At 37.1% G+C, this 22,617-nt stretch overlaps 1 long non-coding RNA gene across 1 annotated transcript; it reads right to left on the bottom strand.

Annotated features, from left to right (window-relative positions):
* Nucleotides 1-517: 517 nt before the first annotated feature.
* LOC119742540 lies at nt 518-1,065 on the bottom strand. The gene is made up of 2 exons (XR_005272870.1): nt 862-1,065; nt 518-620 (listed from the first exon to the last, which is right to left on the bottom strand). It is a non-coding gene; the product is annotated as an uncharacterized LOC119742540 (long non-coding RNA).
* Between the last annotated feature and the right edge of the window lie 21,552 nt (nt 1,066-22,617).

Here is a 22,617-nt window from a genome sequence, read left to right as displayed (position 1 = left end):
CAAATAGACGCAAACTCAGTTTTTACTGTCCAGTTCAAAGATCCACGATGACGTCTTGATGATCAAGAAATCACATGTCCATGATGTTCGGTAAATCAGCTGGATCCCATGTTCATGAAGTCCATGATGTCCGAAGAACAGTCACGGTCGCAACGGACGACAGGTCGCAGGGTCGCTGGGTCGATGGTACCGGAACGGGCACTCGTGTCCCAGCTACAAGAGTGAAGCCATTTCATCAGTACTCAACGCAGGTACAGCCTCGTCTCCAGGTGTGAGGATGTGTCGCACAATCACTTATCACGCAGGGGGAGGTTCTTGTAGCAAAGACTGCTTAAATTACGCAGGAGTTTTCACTGTAGCGGCAGCACTAAATCAATTTCGAGGTGCAGTCTTTTAGGTGTTCGTAGTGCTACTACTAGGGGTTTCGCAGGGGGTCACAGGTCACATCTAGGTCACAGGTCACATCTAGGTCACAGGTCGGTAACTAAGGAGTAAACAAGGGTCTCTACAGAAGCCGTTGATTATAACATCTCGCATTTATTCCATGAAAATGATTCGCAAGTCTTCCATGAAATGGTTCGCAGTGGCTTGTGAAATAATCCGCAGTGGCTTCGTGAAAACTGTGAATGTATAAACAAAGTAAATGTCCTTAAGTTCACAGAGTATTACATGAATTATAAAAGCATCGTACATAAATCATCACTTAATCGAAATTCCTAAATTCAATGGTTAAACATATACGAAAATCACACTCAATTTTGAGCTACAGAATGTCAAAACTGATCGCAGAATTATCGATAAAATGAATCAAATATATGGTTTACACTTCTTTCTCAAGAATTATAAGAGTCTCTAAATTACCTCCTTGCATCCTTTCCCTCTTATTTCAGTTTCTTGGGTCTCAAAAGAGACAAAACCTCAAACGATTCTCAGAAAATATCGTCCAAAGATGTCTGACATGAAGGGATTTTACATGTGCTAATGTGTGTTTGTTCGTGGCTCAGTTGTGTTCTCCAAAGTCATCTGACAGAGGGCGCTATACACAAATGCAAACTTGTGAATACATTAACACCAATGGAACGTGGTTAATTCGAAATTCTTTTTTGCAAAAAGTTTGTTAGGTCGTAGATAGTTACAGAATTTTTTTTTAAATGTGTGCCGTCATCATGACGTCATAAAAAATGTTTGTTTGTTTTTACATAGGATGGACACTTTTTGTATAGAATACGCATGTACATGTTCATTCGACCTGGATGAAACTCCTTTACGGCAGTCATTAATAAAACGGTCGAAACAGCTCAGTGTTTGTCCACAAACACATTTCTAGTTTTCTCTTTTTTTTTTTCTTCCACTTTTTTTCCCATAGGATAACACGTGTTTTCGTTCTACAACGCACTTTTGGACCTTTTTCAAATCCGATCGACTTCAAACCTGGCACACAGTTAGACTATCATCTGAAGATGTATGCCGAAACTTTTCGTCATCATGACGTCATCACGTGTCGCGTGACGTCATCCTAAAAGAGCATACTTCAAGGCTCTATATCTACAGAACCGGAAGTCCGATTTGGTTCAAACTTGGTATGCAAGTATTCCGGGACGTGTTATAGACGAAAATAACAGTGACGTCATGATGACGTCATCGTGTTATTTTATTTAAATTATTCAATTTTTGGACCTTTTACTCATATCTCATAAACGGAATGTGGTAAATTCAAAATTCTTTTTGTAACAGGTTTGTTAGGTCATAGATAGATGCACAAAATTTCGTAAAATGTGTGACGTCATGATGACGTCATCAAAAACGTGATTTTTTGTTTCACATATAAGGGTATGTCCGATCGTTATGAAACTTGGTGGGTAGGTAGGTATAGATAACAGCATTCAAAATCTGACGTGACGTCATCATGACGTCATCGTCTGATTTTTTATGAATTTTTCAAATTTTAATATTTTCTTCAAATTTTGCAAAAATTATATAAAATACGGTCCGATCAACTTCAAACCCGGCACACACTTAAACAACCATCTGAAGATGTATGCCGAATCATGACGTCATCATGACGTCATCACGTGTCACATGACGTCATCCTAAAACTGCATAGTTTAAGTCTCTATATCCAGAGCTTTGACATTTTCTTCTACGCACAGTACAAGGCCCTTCGGTAAAGTTGGTCTTAAACAAGTCACATCATAATGACGTCGTCATTAGTCACGTGACTTCATCTTACAAATTATAATTTAAACATTTTATACCTATCGTTCTAGCAAGCCAATTGGGCTGAAACTTGGCAAATATACAGTTATGTGTATGTTATATTTAAAATAAAAAATACGTCATGTTAACGTCATCATTATTTTTTTTTATTGATTTTTAATGTATTAATATAATTTTCAAAGTTTTATTACGTTTTTCAATTGACAAGTTCGGAATTATCTTGAATCCGATCAATTACAAACTTCGAAACAAATTTATAAGAACCAACCTATAGCCAGATTTTCCAGAAATTTAAAGGAGACTTTTTAGTCTAAAACGGACGAAATCACGTAATTCCCGATTTTGGGCAATAATGCGCACGTAGAGCAAGTATTCCTTTCGCCAACAGAGGGCAGCATATACATTTAATGGTTAGTTTTGTTTAGCATTCGGCAGCTATAAATGCAATGCAAGTTAAACATTAAATGTATCTGCTGCCCTCTATTGACGTAAATTATATACTCACTTGGTTGTACCTTACGCACTTGGCTATTGCCACTCAACCGTGTGTGCATGGCTATCGCCGTTGAAATGATTTGCCGCCCTGTATATTTTTCTACTATAGAAGTTAACTACGCCAATGTTATTGATTGCAATGATCTATAGCCATCTACCCGTCTATATTATTTACTTTTTTATTAGTAGAAAATGTCGTTATTAGTATTTGAAGTTTTGAAATATAAGGAGTCATGATTGCATCAGATTGTGCAGACCAGTAGTTGCTCAAAATGGCATTAGTATGGTAGGCCTATAATGTCAGAAGAGGGAAAAACATATCTGTATGCTACATGTTGTGGAAAAAAAACACAAAAATACGGACAACGGAAAAGCCGTGTGCTCTATTCAAAACAGACGCATACCTCTAGTTCTCTTTTTTTTCTTCCACTTTTTTCCCATAGGATAACACGTGTTTTCGTTCTACAACGCACTTTTGGACTTTTTTCAAATCCAATCGACTTCAAACCTGGCACACACTTAGATCACCATCTGAAGATGTATGCCGAAACTTTTCGTCATGCTGACGTCATCACGTGTCACGTGACGTCATCCTAAAAGAGCATACTTCAAGGCTCTATATCTACAGAACCGGAAGTCCGATTTGGTTCAAACTTGGTATGCAAGTATTAAATCTCATAAACGGAATGTGGTAAATTCGAAATTCTTTCGTAAAATGTGTGACGTCATCATGACGTCATCAAAAACGTGATTTTTTGATTCACATATAAGGGTATGTTCGATCTTTATGAAACTTAATGGGTAGGTAGGTATAGATAACAGCATTCGAAATCTGAAGTGACGTCATCATGACGTCATCATCTGATTTTTTATGATTTTTTCAAATTTTAATATTTTCTTCAAATTTTGAAAAAATTATATAAAATACGGTCCGATCGACTTCAAACCTGGCACACACTTAAACAACCATCTGAAGATGTATGCCAAATCATGACGTCATCATGACGTCATCACGTGTCACATGACGTCATCCTACAGGTGCATACTTTAAGACCCTATATCTACAGAACCGGAGGTCCAATTGGGTTCAAACTTGGTATGCAAGTATTCCGGGATGTGTTATAGACAAAAATTGCAGTGACGTCACGATGACGTCATCATGTGATTTTATATAAATTATGCAATTTTTGGACCTTTTACTTAAATCTCATCAATGGAACGTGGTAAATTCAAAATTCTTTTTGTAACATGTTTGTTAGGTGAAAGATAGATGCACAAAATTTCATAAAATGTGTGACGTCATCATGACGTCATCAAATGGTGTTTTGTGATTCACATATAAGGGTATGTCCGATCGTTATGAAACTTGGTGGGTAGGTAGGTATAGATAAAAGCATTCAAAATCTGAAGTGACGTCATCATGACGTCATCGTCTGATTTTTTATGAATTTTTCAAATGTTAATATTTTCTTCATTTTTAAAACGGTCGAAACAGCTCAGTGTTTGTCCACAAACACATTTCTAGTTTTTCTGTTTTTTTCTTTCTCCAAATTTTGCCATAGGTTTGTACACGTTTTTATTCTACAAGCCACTGTGGCAATTATTTTAAATCTGATCAACTTTAAACTCAGCATAGTTATTAACCATCATATGAGGATGTATGCCGAAACTTTTCGTCATGCTGACGTCATCACGTGATTTATTATAGAATTTTGAATATTTAATTTTTCCCATAGACTTTGTACACAGAAATTTAAAAAAAAAATGTCAATTTTCAGAGGGCATTTTCTACTCTTTGCCAGTAATTCATTTACACCAATCTTTGTCCAAGCAAAGACCCTTATTCAAACAACATTGTGTAATGATGACGTCATGATGACGTCATCCGTTTCTTATTCATAGGCAATTAAATTGTGACACTTTTAATATTTAAAAATGCATAAGAAATCAACCGTATGCGTCCGCAGCATTCTGTTGCCGGCAAGTGGTAGAGTAGGTCAAGGTCTTTATTTCATTGAGTGTGCGTACAATCACATGACCTTTGCTTCCGGCCGAAAAAGGCCAAAACCGGAAGTGGCTTATTATTTGAAAGTGGTAATAGATATGAACTTGCTTTTAACGGTGTTAGTCTTTTGGCTGATAGTATTCTTTAAATCATTTACCGATGACGTCATGCAATCTTCGAGCGCCCTCTAGCGACAGGTTGAAAATTTTCAAAAATGTATTTTGAATAGATGTCTGTGGGGAAGTTTGTCGGAATCACCTAAATATTGATGTTTATGATGACCTTGACCCACTTAAGAGGTGTGCGATGTTTTAGGTGTATGACGTCATCAGACCGGAAGTTATATTGAAAAGACCCTTTTTCCTTTGAACATTCCTGAAAAATCAACCATGGCAGTTTTTATATTAGTTTTTACTTTAATTGTCGATTTAAGGGTAGGTCTAAAACATTTTAAAGCTTCGAGGTAATAAGCCAACTCGTACATGCCCTGCGCACGCTTCAAACTTCAGGTTGACAATACTTCTGCTTTAAAACATGCACAGGACGTCCACAATGCACATGTACATGCACGTACGTTGTACATATCGTATGTCAGTCAACCCGCAGCGCACGTGTTGCTGAGGTCGAATCCTGTCCACAGTGACCGTTTTAGCCGATTTTCGGCTAACCTTGACAGCTTTTATGTTCATGCATAGTCAGGGACGTATTATTGATAAAAACAAATCATAATGCGGAAAATCTCTAAGTTCTGTTGCAAACAGACATAGATCTCTACTTATATGTCTATTGGTTCAAAAGACATTCAATATTGGGAACAGCTCTGTGGTTGTTCACAACCACAATTTCTAGTTAGCTGTTCCCAATTTCAATTGGGAACAGCTCTTGTTTTCGTTAAAGTTTTTTTTTTCCTTTTTTTTTTTTTTTTTTTTTTTTTTTCTTTTTCCGCTTTTCCCCATAGGTTTTGTACACGTTTTTATTCTACAAGCCACTTTGGCAATTATTTTAAATCCGATCAACTTTAAACTCAGCATAGTTATTAACCATCATATGAGGATGTGTGCCGCAACTTTTTGTCATGCTGACGTCATCACGTGATTTATTATAGAATTTTGAATATTTAATATTTCCCATAGACTTTGTACAAAGAATTTTTTTTTTAAAATGTCAATTTTCAGAGGGCATTTTCTACTCTTTGCCAGTAATTCATTTACACCAATCTTTGTCCAAGCAAAGACCCTTATTCAAACAACATTGTGTAATGATGACGTCATGATGACGTCATCCGGTGCTTATTTATAGGCAATTAAATTGTGACACTTTTAATATTTAAAAATGCATAAGAAATCAACCGTACGCGTCCGCAGCATTCTGTTGCCGGCAAGTGGTAGAATAGGTTGAGGTCTTTATTTCATTCAGTGTGCGTGAAATCACGTGACCCTTGCTTCCGGTCGAAAAAGGCCAAAACCGGAAGTCGCTTATTATTTGAAAGTGGTAAAAGATATGAACTTGCTTTCAACGGTGTTAGTCTCTTGGCTGATAGTATTTTTCAAATCATCTACCGATGACGTCATGCAATCTTCGAGCGCCCTCTAGCGACAGGTTGAAAATTATCACAAATGTATTTTGAATAGATGTCTGTGGGGAAGTTTGTCGGAATCACCTAAATATTGATGTAAGTGATGACCTTGACCCACTTAAGAGGTTTGCGAAGTTTTAGGTGTATGACGTCATCAGACCGGAAGTTATATTGAAAAGACCTTTTTTCCTTTGAAAATTCCTGAAAAATCAACCATGGCAGTTTTTATATTAGTTTTTACTTTAATTGTCTATTTAAGGGTAGGTTTTAAACATTTCAAAGCTTCGAGGCAATAAGCAAACTCGGACATGCCCTGCGCACGCTTCAAACTTCAGGTTGACAATACTTCTGCTTTAAAACATGCACAGGACAGGACGTCCACAATGTACATGTACATGCACGAACGTTGTACATATCGTATGTCAGTCAGCCCGCAGCGCACGTGTTGCTGAGGTCGATTCCTGTCCACAGTGACCGTTTTAGCCGATTTTAGGCTAACTTTGACAGATTTTATGTTCATGCATAGTCAGGGACGTATTATTGATAAAAACAAATCATAATGCGGAAAAGCCCTATGTTCTGTTGCAAACAGACATAGATCTCTACTTATATGTCTATTGGTTCAACAGACATTCAATATTGGGAACAGCTCTGTGGTTGTTCACAACCACAATTTCTAGTTTTCCTTTTTAGCTGTTTCGGTGACACACCGAAACAGCTCTTGTTTTCGTTAAGATTTTTTTTTTCTTTTTTTTTTAGCTGTTTCGGTGACCCACCGAAACAGCTCTTGTTTTCGTTAAGATTTTTTTTTTTTTTTTTTTTTTTTTCTTCTCCTTTTTCAGACTTTTTCTCCATAGGTTTAACACACGTTTCTTCCACCAATCCACTTTGGCACTTTTTTTAAATCCGATCAATTTCAGACTTGGTACATACTTAGACTACCACCCACAGACGGTCCTAGAAGAAATTCGTGACTGTGACGTTATCGGGTGTCGGGTAACGTTACATTAAAGATGCTTTTTTCCCCATATGTTTTGTACACATTTTAAAACACTCCACATTGGCACCTTCGTAAGTCCGATCGACCTCAGACTTGATACATACTTAGACCACCACCCACAGATGGTCCTAGAACAATGTCGTGACCGTGACGTCATCAGGTGTCGGGTTACGTCACATTAAAGATGCATTTTCCCCATATGTTTTGTACACGTTTTAAAACACTCCACTTTGGCCTCTTCGTAAATTCAATCGACCTCAGACTTGATTCATACTTAGACCACTACCCACAGATGGTCGTAGAAGAAATTCGTGATTGTGACGTCTTAGGTGTCAGGTTAAGTCACATTAAAGATGAATTTTCCCCAAAGGGTTTGTATACGTTTTAAAACACTCCACTTTGGCACTTTTGTAAATTCGATGTACTTTAGACTTGGCACACACTTAGACCATCACCCACAGATGGTCCTAGAAGAAATTGTGATCGTGACGTCATCAGGTGTTGGGTTACGTCACATTAAGGATGCATTTTTCCCCATAGGGTTTGTACACGTTTTAAAACATTCTACATTGTACTTTGGCACTTTCGTAAATCCGATCCACGTTAGACTTGGTATACACTTAGACTACCACATACAGATGGTCCTAGAAGAAATTCATGATTGTGACATCATCAGGTGTAAGGTTACTTCACATTAAAGATGCATTTTTCCCCATAGGTTTTGTACACGTTTTTCTTCAATGCATACTTTGGCACTATATGTCTGATTGATTTTCTCTTGGCAGATGACATTCGAAGTGACTTCATCAAGTGTTCTTCACGTGCACAGTTTATTTCAAATATCCGAAACAGCTTGTGTTTGTCCACAAACACATTTCTAGTTTTTTTTTTTTCTCCTTTTTCAGCCTTTTTCTCCATAGGTTTAACACACGTTTCTTCCACCAGTCCACTTTGCAACTTTTTCAAATCCGATTGATTTCAGACTTGATACATACTTAGACCACCACCCACAGATAGTCCTAGAAGAAATTCGTGACCGTGACGTCATCAGGTGTCGGGTTACGTCACATTAAAGATGCATTTTTCCCCATATGTTTTGTACACATTTTAAAACACTCCACTCTGGCCTCTTCGTAAATCCTATCAACCTCAGACTTGATACATACTTAGACCACCACCCACAGATGGTTCTAGAAGAAATTTGTGATCGTGACGTCATCTGGTGTTGGGTTACGTCACATTAAAGATGCATTTTTCCCCATAGGGTTTGTACACGTTATAAAACCCTCCACTTTGGCACTTTTGTAAATCCTATCGACGTCAGACTTGGTACACACTTAGACTACCACCCACAGATGGTCCTAGAAGAAATTTGTGATCGTGACGTCATCAGGTGTTGGGTTACGTCACATTAAAGATGCATTTTTCTCCATAGGGTTTGTACACGTTATAAAACACTCCACTTTGGCACTTTCGTAAATCCGATCGACGTTAGACTTGGTACACACTTAGACTACCTCCTACAGATGGTCCTAGAAGAAATTCGTGATTGTGACATCATCAGGTGTAAGGTTACTTCACATTAAAGATGCATTTTTCCCCATAGGGTTTGTACACGTTTTTCTTCAAATCATACTTTGGCACTGTATGTCTGATTGACTTTTCACTTGGCAGATGACATTCGAAGTGACTTCATCAAGTTTTCATCACGTGCAGAGAGTATTTCAAATATCCGAAACAGCTTGTGTTTGTCCACAAACACATTTCTAGTTTTTAGCTGTTTCGGTGTACACGCCGAAACAGCTCTTGTTAGCTGTTTCGGTGTACACACCGAAACAGCTCTTGTTTTCGTTAAGATTTTTTTTTTCTTTTTTAGCTGTTTCGGTGACACACCGAAACAGCTCTTGTTTTCGTTAAGATTTTTTTTTTTCTTTTTTCTTCTTTTTTTTTTTTTTTCTTCGCCTTTTTCAGACTTTTTCTCCATAGGTTTAACACACGTTTCTTCTACCAATCCACTTTGCCACTTTTTAAAATCCGATTGGTTTCAGACTTGGTACATACTTAGACCACCACCCACAGATGGTCCTAGAAGAAATTCGTGACCGTGACGTCATTAGGTGTCAGGTTACGACACATTAAAGATGCATTTTCCCCATAGGGTTTGTACACGTTTTAAAACACTCCACTTTGGCACCTTCGTAAATTTGATGTAGTTTAGACTTGGCACACACTTAGACCATCACCCACAGATGGTCCTAGAATAAATTTGTGATCAAGACGTCATCAGGTGTTGGGTTACGTCACATTAAAGATGCATTTTTCCCCATAGGGTTTGTACATGTTTTAAAACATTCTACTTTGGCACTTTCGTAAATCTGATCAACGTTAGCCTTTGTACACACTTAGACCATCACCCACAGATGGTCCTAGAAGAAATTCGTGATCGTGACATCATCTGGTGTAAGGTTACTTTACATTAAAGACGCATTTTTCCTCATAGGTTTTGTACACGTTTTTCTTCAATTCCTACTTTGGCACTATATGTCTGATTGACTTTTCTCTTGGCAGATGACATTCGAAGTGACTTCATCAAGTGTTCACCACGTGCACAGAGTATTTCAAATACCCGAAACAGCTTGTGTTTGTCCACAAACACATTTCTAGTTTTTCTTTTTTTTTTGCTTCTCCTTTTTTCAGACTTTTTCTCCATAGGTTTTGCACACGTTTCTTCTACCCATAAACTTTGGCACTTTCGTAAATCTGATCAACTTCTGACTTGGCACACACTCAGACCACCACCCACAGATGGTCCTAGATGAAATTCCTGATCGTGACGTCATCAGGTGTCGGGTTACGTCACATTAAAGATGCATTTTTCCCCATATGTTTTGTACACGTTTTGAAACACTCCACTTTGGGCATTTTCGTAAATCCGATCGACTTCAGACTTGGTACATAATTAGATCACTACCCACAAATGGTCCTAGAAGAAATTCGCCATCGTGACGTCATCAAGTGTTGGGTTACGTAACATTAAAGGTGCATTTTTACTCCATAGGTTTTGTACACGTTTTCCTTCAATCAGTACATTTTGGCACTTTCATAGATCTGATTGACTTCAGACTTGGCAGACACGCATATCACCAAGCGCAGATGGTCCTATAAGGTTTTCGTCATGTTGACGTCATCAGGTGTCATGTGAGGGCGCCCTAACTTTGCATTTGTTGCAGCCCTGTAACTTTGCAAGTATGGGTCCGATTTCGTTGAAACTTTGCATGCCCTCACATTGGGGTGTGTTTCATGTACGTAGCAATATAGGTGACATCATCGCAACGTCATTAGCTGTCATGTGAGGGCGCCCTAACGATGCATAATTTCCATATCCTCACGAGTATGCATCCGATTTGGTTGAAGCTTTGCATTCACACAAACTTGAATCCGTTATACATCAGAATATAGGTTAAGTCAAGGTGACGTCTTCGGTCGTCATGTGAGGGCACCCTAACATAGCATCATTTGCAGCCCTATATCTTTGTAAGCATGGGTCCCATTGCGTTGAAACTTTGAATGCCCTCATATTGGGAAGTGTTAATGTGAAAATATCGGTGGCGACAGTATCACTTCTGTTGTCGTCATGTGAGGGCGCCCTAACCTTGCACCTTTTAAAGCCCTTTATCTCCGCAACTATTCGTCCGATTCGGTTGAAACTTTGCATGCACTAATAGTCGTCATAATCTCATGTCCTTGTCAAATAATGTAACAGTCGAAACAGCTTGTGTTTGTCCACAAACACATTTCTAGTTTTTCTTTTTTTTTCTTCTCCTTTTTCAGACTTTTTCTCGATAGGTTTAACACACGTTTCTTCCACCAGTCCACTTTGCCACTTTTTCAAATCCGATTGATTTCAGACTTGATACATACTTAGACTACCACCCACAGATGGTCCTAGAAGAAATTTGTGATCGTGACGTCATCTGGTGTTGGGTTACGCCACATTAAAGGGGCATTTTTCCCCATAGGGTTTGTACACGTTATAAAACACTCCACTTTGGCACTTTTGTAAATCCGATCGACGTCAGACTTGGTACACACTTAGACTACCACCCACAGATGGTCCTAGAAGAAATTTGTGATTGTGACGCCATCAGGTGTTGGGTTACGTCACATTAAAGATGCATTTTTTCCCCATAGGATTTGTACACGTTTTAAACCATTCTACTTAGGCACTTTTGTAAATCCGATCGACGTTAGACTTAGTACACACTTAGACTACCACCCACAGATGGTTCTAGAAGAAATTCGTGATCGTGACATCATCAGGTGGTAAGGTTACTTCACATTAAAGATGCATTTTTCCCCGTAGGTTTTGTACACTTTTTCTTCAAATCATACCTTGGCACTTTATGTCTGATTGAATATTCACTTGGCAGATGACATTCGAAGTGACTTCATCAAGTGTTCATCACGTGCACAGAGTATTTCAAATATCCGAAACAGCTTGTGTTTGTCCACAAACACATTTCTAGTTTTTGTTATTTTTTTTTCCCCTTTTTTTTTTTTCCACTTTTTTTCCCATAGGATAACACGTGTTTTCGTTCTACAAGGCACTTTTGGACTTTTTTTCAAATCCGATCGACTTCAAACTTGGCACACACTTAGACCACCATCTGAAGATGCATGCCGAAACTTTTCGTCATCATGACGTCATCACATGTCACGTGACGTCAACCTAAAAGAGCATACTTTAAGGACCTATATCTACAGAACCGGAAGTCCGATTTAGTTCAAACTTGGTATGCAAGTATTCCGGGATGTGTTATAGACGAAAATTGCAGTGACGTCATGATGACGTCATCGTGTGATTTTATATAAATTATTCAATTTTTGGACCGTTTACTAATATCTCATAAACGGAATGTGGTAAATTCGAAATTCTTTTTGTAACAGGTTTGTAAGGTCATAGATAGATGCACAAAATTTCGTAAAATGTGTGACGTCATGATGACGTCATCAAAAACGTGACTTTTTGATTCACATATAAGGGTATGTCCGATCTTTATGAAACTTGGTGGGTAGGTAGGAATAGATAACAGCATTCGAAATCTGAAGGGACGTCATCATGACGTCATCATCTGATTTTTTATGAATTTTTCAAATTTTAATATTTTCTTCAAATTTTGCAAAAATTATATCAAATCCAACCGATCGACTTCAAACCTGGCACACACTTAGACCACCATCTGAAGATTCAGGTCGAATCAAGACGGCATCATGACGTCATCACGTGTCACTAATTGACATCATCCTAAAACTGCATAGTTTAAGTCACTATATCTAGAGAACCTGAGGTCCGATTGGGTTCAATCTCGGTTTGCAGATATTCCAGGAAGTGTTATAGACAAAAAATGCAGTGACGTCACGATGACGTCATCATGTGATTTTATATGAATTATTCAATTTTTGGACCTTTTACTCATATTTCATCGCTGGAACGTGGTTAATTTGAAATTCTTTTTGGCAAAAGGTTTGTTAGGTCGTAGATAGATACAGGAAATTTTAAAAAAAATGTGTGCCGTCATCATGACGCAATGAAGAATTTTTTTTTTTTTTATACATAGGATGGACACTTTATATAGAATACGCATGTACATGCTCATTCGACCTGGATGAAATTCCTATACGGCAGTCATTAATAAAACGGTCGAAACAGCTCAGTGTTTGTCCACAAACACATTTCTAGTTTTTTTTAGCTGTTTCGGTGTACACACCGAAACAGCTCTTGTTTCTGTTATTTTTTAGCTGTTTCGGTGTACACACCGAAACAGCTCTTGTTTTTGTTATTTTTGTTTTTCTCTTTTTTTTTTTTCTTCCACTTTTTTTCCCATAGGATAACACGTGTTTTCGTTCTACAACGCACTTTGGGCCCTTTTTCAAATCCGATCGACTTCAAACCTGGCACACACTAAGACCACCATCTAAAGATGTGTGCCGAAACTTTTCGTCATGCTGACGTCATCACGTGTCACGTGACGTCATCCTAAAAGAGCATACTTTAAGGCCCTATATCTACAGAACCGGAAGTCCGATTGGGTTCAAACTTGGTATGCAAGTATTCCGGGACGTGTTATAGACGAAAATTGCAGTAACGTCATGATGACGTCATCGTGTAATTTTATTTAAATTATTCAATTTTTGGACCTTTTACTCATATCTCATACAAGGAATGTGGTAAATTCGAAATTCTTTTCGTAACAGGATTGTTAGGTCATAGATAGATGCACAAAATTTCGTAAAATGTGTGACGTCATGATGACGTCATCAAAAACGTGATTTTTTGTTTCACATATAAGGGTATGTCCGATCGTTATGAATCTTGGTGGGTAGGTAGGTATAGATAACAGCATTCCAAATCTGAAATGACGTCATCATGACGTCATCACCTGATTTTTTATGAATTTTTCAAATTTTAATATTTTCTTCAAATTTTTCAAAAATTATATAAAATACGGTCCGATCGACTTCAAACCCGGCACACACTTATACAACCATCTGAAGATGTATGCCGAATCATGACGTCATCATGACGTCATCACGTGTCACATGACGTCATCCTAAAACTGCATAGTTTAAGTCACTATATCCAGAGAACCTGTGGTCCGATTGGGTTCAATCTCGATATACAGATATTCCAGGAGGCGTTATAGACAAAGATTGCAGTGACGTCACGATGACGTCATCATGTGATTTTATATGAATTATTCAATTTTTGGACCTTTTACTCATATCTCATCAATGGAACGTGGTTAATTCGAAATTCTTTTTTGCAAAAGGTTTGTTAGGTCGTAGATAGGTACTGGTCGTAGATAGTTTTTTTTTTTTTTTTTTTACATAGGATGGACACTTTTTGTATAGAATATGCATGTACATGTTCATTCGACCTGGATGAAACTAATACGGCAGTCATTAATAAAACGTTCGAAACAGCTCAGTGTTTGTCCACAAACACATTTCTAGTTTTTTTCTCTCTTATTTTTCAGACTTTTTTCTCATAGGATAACACGTGTTTTCGTTCTACAAGTCACTTTTGGCTTTTTTTCAAATCCGATCGACTTCAAACCTGGCACACACTTAGACCACCATCTGAAGATGTGTGCTGAAACTTTTCGTTATGCTGACGTCATCACGTGATTTATTATAGAATTTTGAATATTTAATTTTTCCCATAGACTTTGTACACAGAAATTTAAAAAAAAATGTCAATTTTCAGAGGGCATTTTCGACACTTTGCCAGTAATTCATTTACACCAATCTTTGTCCAAGCAATGACCCTAATTTAAACAACATTGTGTAATGATGACGTCATGATGACGTCATCCGGTGTTTATTTATAGGCAATTAAATTGTGACACTTTTAATATTTAAAAATGCATAAGAAATCAACCGTACGCGTCCGCAGCATTCTGTTGCCGGCAAGTGGTAGAGTAGGTTGAGGTCTTTATTTCATTCAGTGTGCGTACAATCACGTGACCCTTCCTTCCGGTCGAAAAAGGCCAAAACCGGAAGTGGCTTATTATTTAAAAGTGGTAATAGATATGAACTTGCTTTTAACGGTGTTAGTCTCTTGGCTGATAGTATTCTTCAAATCATCTACCAATGACGTCATGCAATCTTCGAGCGCCCTCTAGCGACAGGTTGAAAATTTTCAAAAATGTATTTTGAATAGATGTCTGTGGCGAAGTTTGTCGGAATCGCCTAAATATTGGTGTATATGATGACCTTGACCCACTTAAGACGTGTGCGAAGTTTAAGGTGTATGACGTCATCAGACCGGAAGTTATAATTAAAAGACCCTTTTTCCATAGAAAATTCCTGAAAAATCAACCATGGCAGTTTTTATATTAGTTTTTACTTTAATTGTCGATTTAAGGGTAGGTCTAAAATATTTCAAAGCTTCGAGGCAATATGCTAACTCGTACATGCCCTGCGCACGCTTAAAACTTCAGGTTGACAATAACTCTGCTTTAAAATATGCACAGGATCCAGGACGTCCACAATGTACATGTACATGCACGTACGTTGTACATATCGTATGTCAGTCAGCCCGCGCGCAGCGCACGTGTTGCTGAGGTCAAATCCTGTCCACAGTGACCGTTTTAGCCGATTTCCGGCTAACTATGACAGATTTTATGTTCATGCATAGTCAGGGACGTATTATTGATAAAAACAAATCATAATGCGGAAAAGCCCTATCTTCTGTTGCAAACAGAATTTTTGCCAAATATCGTAGGATAGACACTTTTTGTATAGAAAACGCATGTACATGTTCATTCGACCTGGATGAAACTCCTTTACGGTAGTCATTAATAAAACGGTCGAAACAGCTCAGTGTTTGTCCACAAACACATTTCTAGTTAGCTGTTCCCAATTTCAATTGGGAACAGCTATTGTTTTCGTTAAAGTTTTTTTTAGCTGTTCCCAATTTCAATTGGGAACAGCTATTGTTTTCGTTAAAGTTTTTTTTTTCCTGTTTTTTTTTTTTTTTCTTTTTCCACTTTTGCCATAGGTTTTGTACACGTTTTTATTCTACAAGCCACTTTGGCAATTATTTTAAATCTGATCAACTTTAAACTCAGCATAGTCATTAATCATCATCTGAAGATGTATGCCGAAACTTTTCGTCATGCTGACGTCATCACGTGATTTATTATAGATTTTTGAATATTTAATTTTTCCCATAGACTTTGTACACATAATTTTTTTGAAAAATGTCGATTTTCAAAGGGCATTTTCAACTCTCTGCCAGTAATTCATTTACACCAATCTTTGTCCATGCAAAGACCCTAATTCAAACAACATTGTGTAATGATGACGTCATGATGACGTCATCCGGTGTTTATTTAAAGGCAATTTAATAGTGAAACTTTTAATATTTAAAAATGCATAAGAAATCAACCGTACGCGTCCGCAGCATTCTGTTGCTGGCAAGGGGTAGAGTAGGTTCAGGTCTTTATTTCATTCAGTGTGCGTGAAATCATGTGACCCTTGCTTCCGGTCGAAAAAGGCCAAAACCGGAAGTGGCTTATTATTTGAAAGTGGCAATAGATATGAACTTGCTTTTAACTGTGTTAGTCTCTTGGCTGATAGTATTCTTCAAATCATCTACCGATGACGTCATGCAATCTTCGAGCGCCCTCTAGCGACAGGTTGAAAATTTTCAAAAATGTATTTTGAATGGATGTCTGTGGCGAAGTTTGTCGGAATCGCCTAAATATTGGTGTATATGATGACCTTGACCCACTTAAGACGTGTGCGAAGTTTAAGGTGTATGACGTCATCAGACCGGAAGTTATAGTGAAAAGCCTTTTTTTCCTTAGAAAATTCCTGAAAAATCAACCATGGCAGTTTTGATATTAGTTTTTACTTTAATTGTCGATTGAAGGGTAGGTCTAAAACATTTCAAAGCTTCGAGGCAATAAGCGAACTCGGACATGCCCTGCGCACGCTTAAAACTTCAGGTTGACAATACCTCTGCTTTAAAACATGCACAGGACGTCCACAATGTACATGTACATGCACGTACATTGTACGTTGTACATATCGTATGTCAGTCAGCCCGCGCGCAGCGCACGTGTTGCTGAGGTCAAATCCTGTCCACAGTGACCGTTTTAGCCGATTTCCGGCTAACTTTGACAGATTTTATGTTCATGCATAGTGATAGTCAGGAACGTTGATAAAAACAAATCATAATGCGGAAAGCCCTATCTTTTGTTGCAAACAGACATACCGTAGATCTCTACTTATATGTCTATTGGTCCAACAGATAATCAATATTGGGAACAGCTCTGTGGTTGTTCACAACCACAATTTCTAGTTTTTCCTTTTTTTTTTTTTTTTCTTTTTCCATAGGTTTTGTACACGTTTTTATTCTACAAGCCACTTTGGCAATTATTTTAAATCCGATCAACTTTAAACTTAGCATAGTTATTAACCATCATCTGAGGATGTATGCCGAAACTTTTCGTCATGCTGACGTCATCACGTGATTTATTATAGAATTTTGAATATTTAATTTTTCCCATAGACTTTGTACACAGAAATTAAAAAAAAAATGTCAATTTTCAGAGGGCATTTTCGACACTTTGCCAGTAATTCATTTACACCAATCTTTGTCCAAGCAAAGACCCTAGTTCAAACAACATTGTGTAATGATGACGTCATGATGACGTCATCCGGTGTTTATTTATAGGCAATTAAATTCTGACACTTTTAATATTAAAAAATGCATAAGAAATCAACCGTACGCGTCCCCAGCATTCTGTTGCCGGCAAGTGGTAGAGTAGGTTGAGGTCTTTATTTCATTCAGTGTGCGTGAAATCACGTGACCCTTGCTTCCGGTCGATAAAGGCCAAAACCGGAAGTGGCTTTTTTATTTGAAAGTGGTAATAGATATGAACTTGCTTTTAACGGTGTTAGTCTCTTGGCTGATAGTATTCTTCAAATCATCTACCGATGACGTCATGCAATCTTCGAGCGCCCTCTAGCGACAGGTTGAACATTTTCAAAAATGTATTTTGAATAGATGTTTGTGGCGAAGTTTGTCGGAATGGCCTAAATATTGGTGTATATGATGACCTTGACCCACTTAAGACGTGTGCGAAGTTTAAGGTGTATGACGTCATTAGACCGGAAGTCATGAATATTTAATGAGACACTCTTTACAGTCTTATAACTATGGAACTATTTGACAGATTGATCTCAAATTTAGTAGGTATACAGACAGGGATGTGTTATAGATGAAAATTGATATGTCAAGGTCATGTGACCTTCACTTCCGTTTTTACCGGAAGTGGTAATTTTAGACCCCTAAATCATATTTCATGAATTATTACTCTGATTAGGTTGAAACTTCACATTAATACAAAGCTATATTGACAGATAATTTTCTTGCATTATTATTACTGTGCACTTAATTATTGTCATGTCATGACGTCATGAATATTTAATGAGACAATCTTTACAGTCCTATAACTATAGAACTATTTGACCGATTGATCTCAAACCTGGCAGGTATACAGACTGGGAAGTGTTATAGATAAAAATTGACATGTCAAGGTCATGTGACCTTCGCCTCCGGTTTTACCGGAAGTGGTAATTTTAGACCCTTATATCATATTTCATGAATTATTAATCTCATCAGGTTGAAATTTCACATTAATACAAAGCTATATTGACAGATAATTAAATTGAATTATTATTACTGTGCACATAATTATTGTTATGCTATGACGTCATGAATATTTAAAAGGTTGCACTGGAAGTGGAATCTTTAAAAGTAATAATTTCAATTTATTACTGTCATTTTTTGTTAATCATTAAATCATTTTGTTTACGGTCCAATAGAGAATCAAAACTGGGAACAGCTCTGTGGTTGTTCACAACCACAACCTCTAAGTTTCTCTTCTTTTTTTTTCTTCCACTTTTTCCCCCCTAGGATAACACGTGTTTTCGTTCTACAAGGCACTTTTCGACTTTTTTCAAATCTGATCGACTTCAAACCTGGCACACACTTAGACCACCATCTGAAAATGTGTGCCGAATCATGACGTCATCATGACGTCATCACGTGTCACGTGACGTCATCTTAAAAAAAGCATACTTTAAGGCCCTATATCTACAGAACCGAAAGTCCGATTTGGTTCAAACTTTGTATGCAAGTATTCCGGGTCGTGTTATAGACGAAAATTGCAGTGACGTCATGATGACGTCATCGTGTGATTTTATATAAATTATTCAATTTTTGGACCTTTTACTCATATCTCATAAACGGAATGTGGTAAATTCGAAATTCTTTTTGTAACAGGTTTGTTAGATCATAGGTAGATGCACAAAATTTCGTAAAATGTGTGATGTCATCATGACGTCATCAAAAACGTGATTTTTTGATTCACATATCAGGGCTTGTCCGATCGTTATGAAACTTAGTGGGTAGGTAGGTATAGATAACAGCATTCAAAATCTGTAGTGACGTCATCATGACGTCATCATCTGATTTTTTATGAATTTTTCAAATTTTAATATTTTCTTCAAATTTTGCAAAAATTATATAAAATACGGTCCGATCGACTTCAAACGTGGCACACACTTATACAACCATCTGAAGATGTATGCCAAATCATGACGTCATCATGACGTCATCACGTGTCACATGACGTTATCCTACAAGTGCATACTTTAAGGCCCTATATCTACAGAACCGGAAGTCCAATTGGGTTCAAACTTGGTATGCAAGTATTCCGGGACGTGTTATAGACAAAATCTAAAGTGACGTCATCATGACGTCATCGTCTGATTTTTTATGAATTTTTCAAATTTTAATATTTTCCTCAAATTTTGTAAAAATTATATAAAATACGGTCTGATCGACCTCAGAGAACCTGATTTTCGATTGGGTTCAATGTCGGTATGCAGATATTCCAGGAAGTGTTATAGACAAAAATTGTAGTGACGTCACGATGACGTCATCATGTGATTTTATATGAATTATTCAATGTTTGGACCTTTTACTCACATCTCATCAATGGAACCTGGTTAATACGAAATTCTTTTTTGCAAAAGGTTTGTTAGGTCGTAGATAAATACAGAAAATTTCAAAAAATGTGTGCCGTCATCATGACATCATGAAATTTTTTTTTTTTTTTACATAGGATGGACACTTTTTGTATAGAATACGCATGTACATGCTCATTCGGCCTGGATGAAACTCCTTTACGGCAGTCATTAATAAAAGGATCGAAACAGCTCAGTGTTTGTCCACAAACACATTTCTAGTTTGTTAGCTGTTCCCAATTTCAATTGGGAACAGCTATTGTTTTCGTTAAAGTTTTTTTTTTCCTTTTTTTTTTTTTTCTTTTTTTTTTCTTTTTCCACTTTTCCCCATAGGTTTTGTACACGTATTTATTCTACAAGCCACTTTGGCAATTATTTTAAATCTGATCAACTTTAAACTCAGCATAGTTATTAACCATCATCTGAGGATGTATGCCGCAACTTTTCGTCATGCTGACGTCATCAGGTGATTTATTATTGAATTTTGAATATTTAATTTTTCCCATAGACTTTGTACACAGAAATTTAAAAAAAAATGCCGATTTTCAGAGGGCATTTTGAACTCTTTGCCAGTAATTCATTTACAACAATCTTTGTCCAAGCAAAGACCCTAATTCAAACAACATTGTGTAATGATGACGTCATAATGACGTCATCTGGTGTTTATTTATAGGCAATTAAATTGTGACACATTTAATATTTAAAAATGTATAAGAAATCAACCGTACGCGTCCGCAGCATTCTGTTGCCGGCAAGTGGTAGAGTAGGTTGAAGTCTTTATTTCATTCAGTGTGCGTGAAATCACGTGACCCTTGCTTCCGGTCGAAAAAGGCCAAAACCGGAAGTGGCTTATTATTTAAAAGTGGTAATAGATATGAACTTGCTTTCAACGGTGTTAGTCTCTTGGCTGATAGTATTCTTCAAATCATTTACCGATGACGTCATGCAATCTTCGAGCGCCCTCTAGCGACAGGTTGAAAATTTTCAAAAATGTATTTTGAATAGATGTCTGTGGCGAAGTTTGTCAGAATCGCCTAAATATTGGTGTACATGATGACCTTGACCCACTTAAGACGTGTGCGAAGTTTAAGGTGTATGACGTCATTAGACCGGAAGTTATAATGAAAAGACCTTTTTTCCTTAGAAAATTCCTGAAAAATCAATCCGTACAGATATAATCTTGAATTGCCCATTAAATGATAGCGTAAACATTTGCCTCAACAGTGCCAAGTTCCCAGCTTGTCAAATTGTTCACACAGTTGACGCGACGTCGGCAAAAAATACCCTTGCCCAAGTTGCGGTAGAGAGCTTTAAACCATGCACAATTGTATAGCACGTACACGTGGCTTTGAAACGTCGTTCAATGTACATTACGTCCCTTCATTCTCGCCAAAAGAGGGCAGTACATAACTTTAACGGTTGTACGGGCGCGCAGGCTAGGCTGTGCCTGAACACTTTTACGGGATCAAAATAAGGACAGCTGCGCGTCACCAAAAAAATATAACGGCACACCATATAAAGTGAATGGCGCCCCCATTCGCCAATCAGTAGACTTGTCTCAGTGATTTTTGTTCTGCTTTAGGGGAAGTTGGACACTTATGCAATTTCAATAAAAATATCACACGTTTTTATTCTACAAGACACTTTGGGAACTATTTTAAATCCGATCAACTTTAAACTCAGCATAGTCATTAACCATCATCTGAAGATGTATGCCGAAACTTGTTGTCATCGTGACGTCATCAGGGGTCACGTGACATCTATTTATAGATTCAATTTTTACAGCCTTATAACTATAGAACTATTTTACCGATTGATCTCAAATTTGGTAGGTTATACAGACAGGGAAGTGTTATAGATGACAATTGATATGTCAAGGTCACGTGACCTTCACTTCCGGTTTTACCGGAAGTGGTCATTTTAGGCCCCTATATCATATTTCATGAATTATTAATCTGATCAGGTTGAAACTTCACATTAATACAAAGCTATATTGACAGATAATTATTTGCATTATTATTACTGTGCACATAAATTGTCATGTTATGACGTCATGAATATTTAATGAGACACTCTTTACAGTCTTATAACTATGGAACTATTTGACCGATTGATCTCAAATGTAGTAGGTATACAGACAGGGATGTGTTATAGATGAAAATTGATATGTCAAGGTCATGTGACCTTCACTTCTGGTTTTACCGGAAGTGGTAATTTTAGACCCCTGAATCATATTTCATGAATTATTAATCTGATTAGGTTGAAACTTCACATTAATACAAAGCTATATTGACAGATAATTTTCTTGCATTATTATTAATGTGCACATAATTATTGTCATGTCATGACGTCATGAATATTTAAAAGGTTGTACCGGAAGTGGAATCTTTAAAAGTAATAATTTCAATTTATTACTTTCATTTTTTTGTTAATCATTAAATCATTTTGTTTATGGTCCAATACAGAATCAAAACTGGGAACAGCTCTGTGGTTGTTCACAACCACAACCTCTAGTTTTTTTTTTCTTTTTTTTCTTTTTTTTTCCACTTTTCCCATTGGTTTTGTACACGTTTTTATTCTACAAGCCACTTTGGCAATTATTTTAAATCCGATCAACTTTAAACTCAGCATAATTATTAACCATCATCTGAGGATGTATGCCGAAACTTTTCGTCATGTTGACGTCATCACGTGATTTATTATAGAATTTTGAATATT

The sequence above is a fragment of the Patiria miniata genome, unplaced genomic scaffold (assembly GCF_015706575.1).
Source record: "Patiria miniata isolate m_02_andy unplaced genomic scaffold, ASM1570657v1 HiC_scaffold_6, whole genome shotgun sequence".
Taxonomy (NCBI): domain Eukaryota; kingdom Metazoa; phylum Echinodermata; class Asteroidea; order Valvatida; family Asterinidae; genus Patiria; species Patiria miniata.
This window is presented reverse-complemented; position numbering and strand designations above follow the sequence as displayed.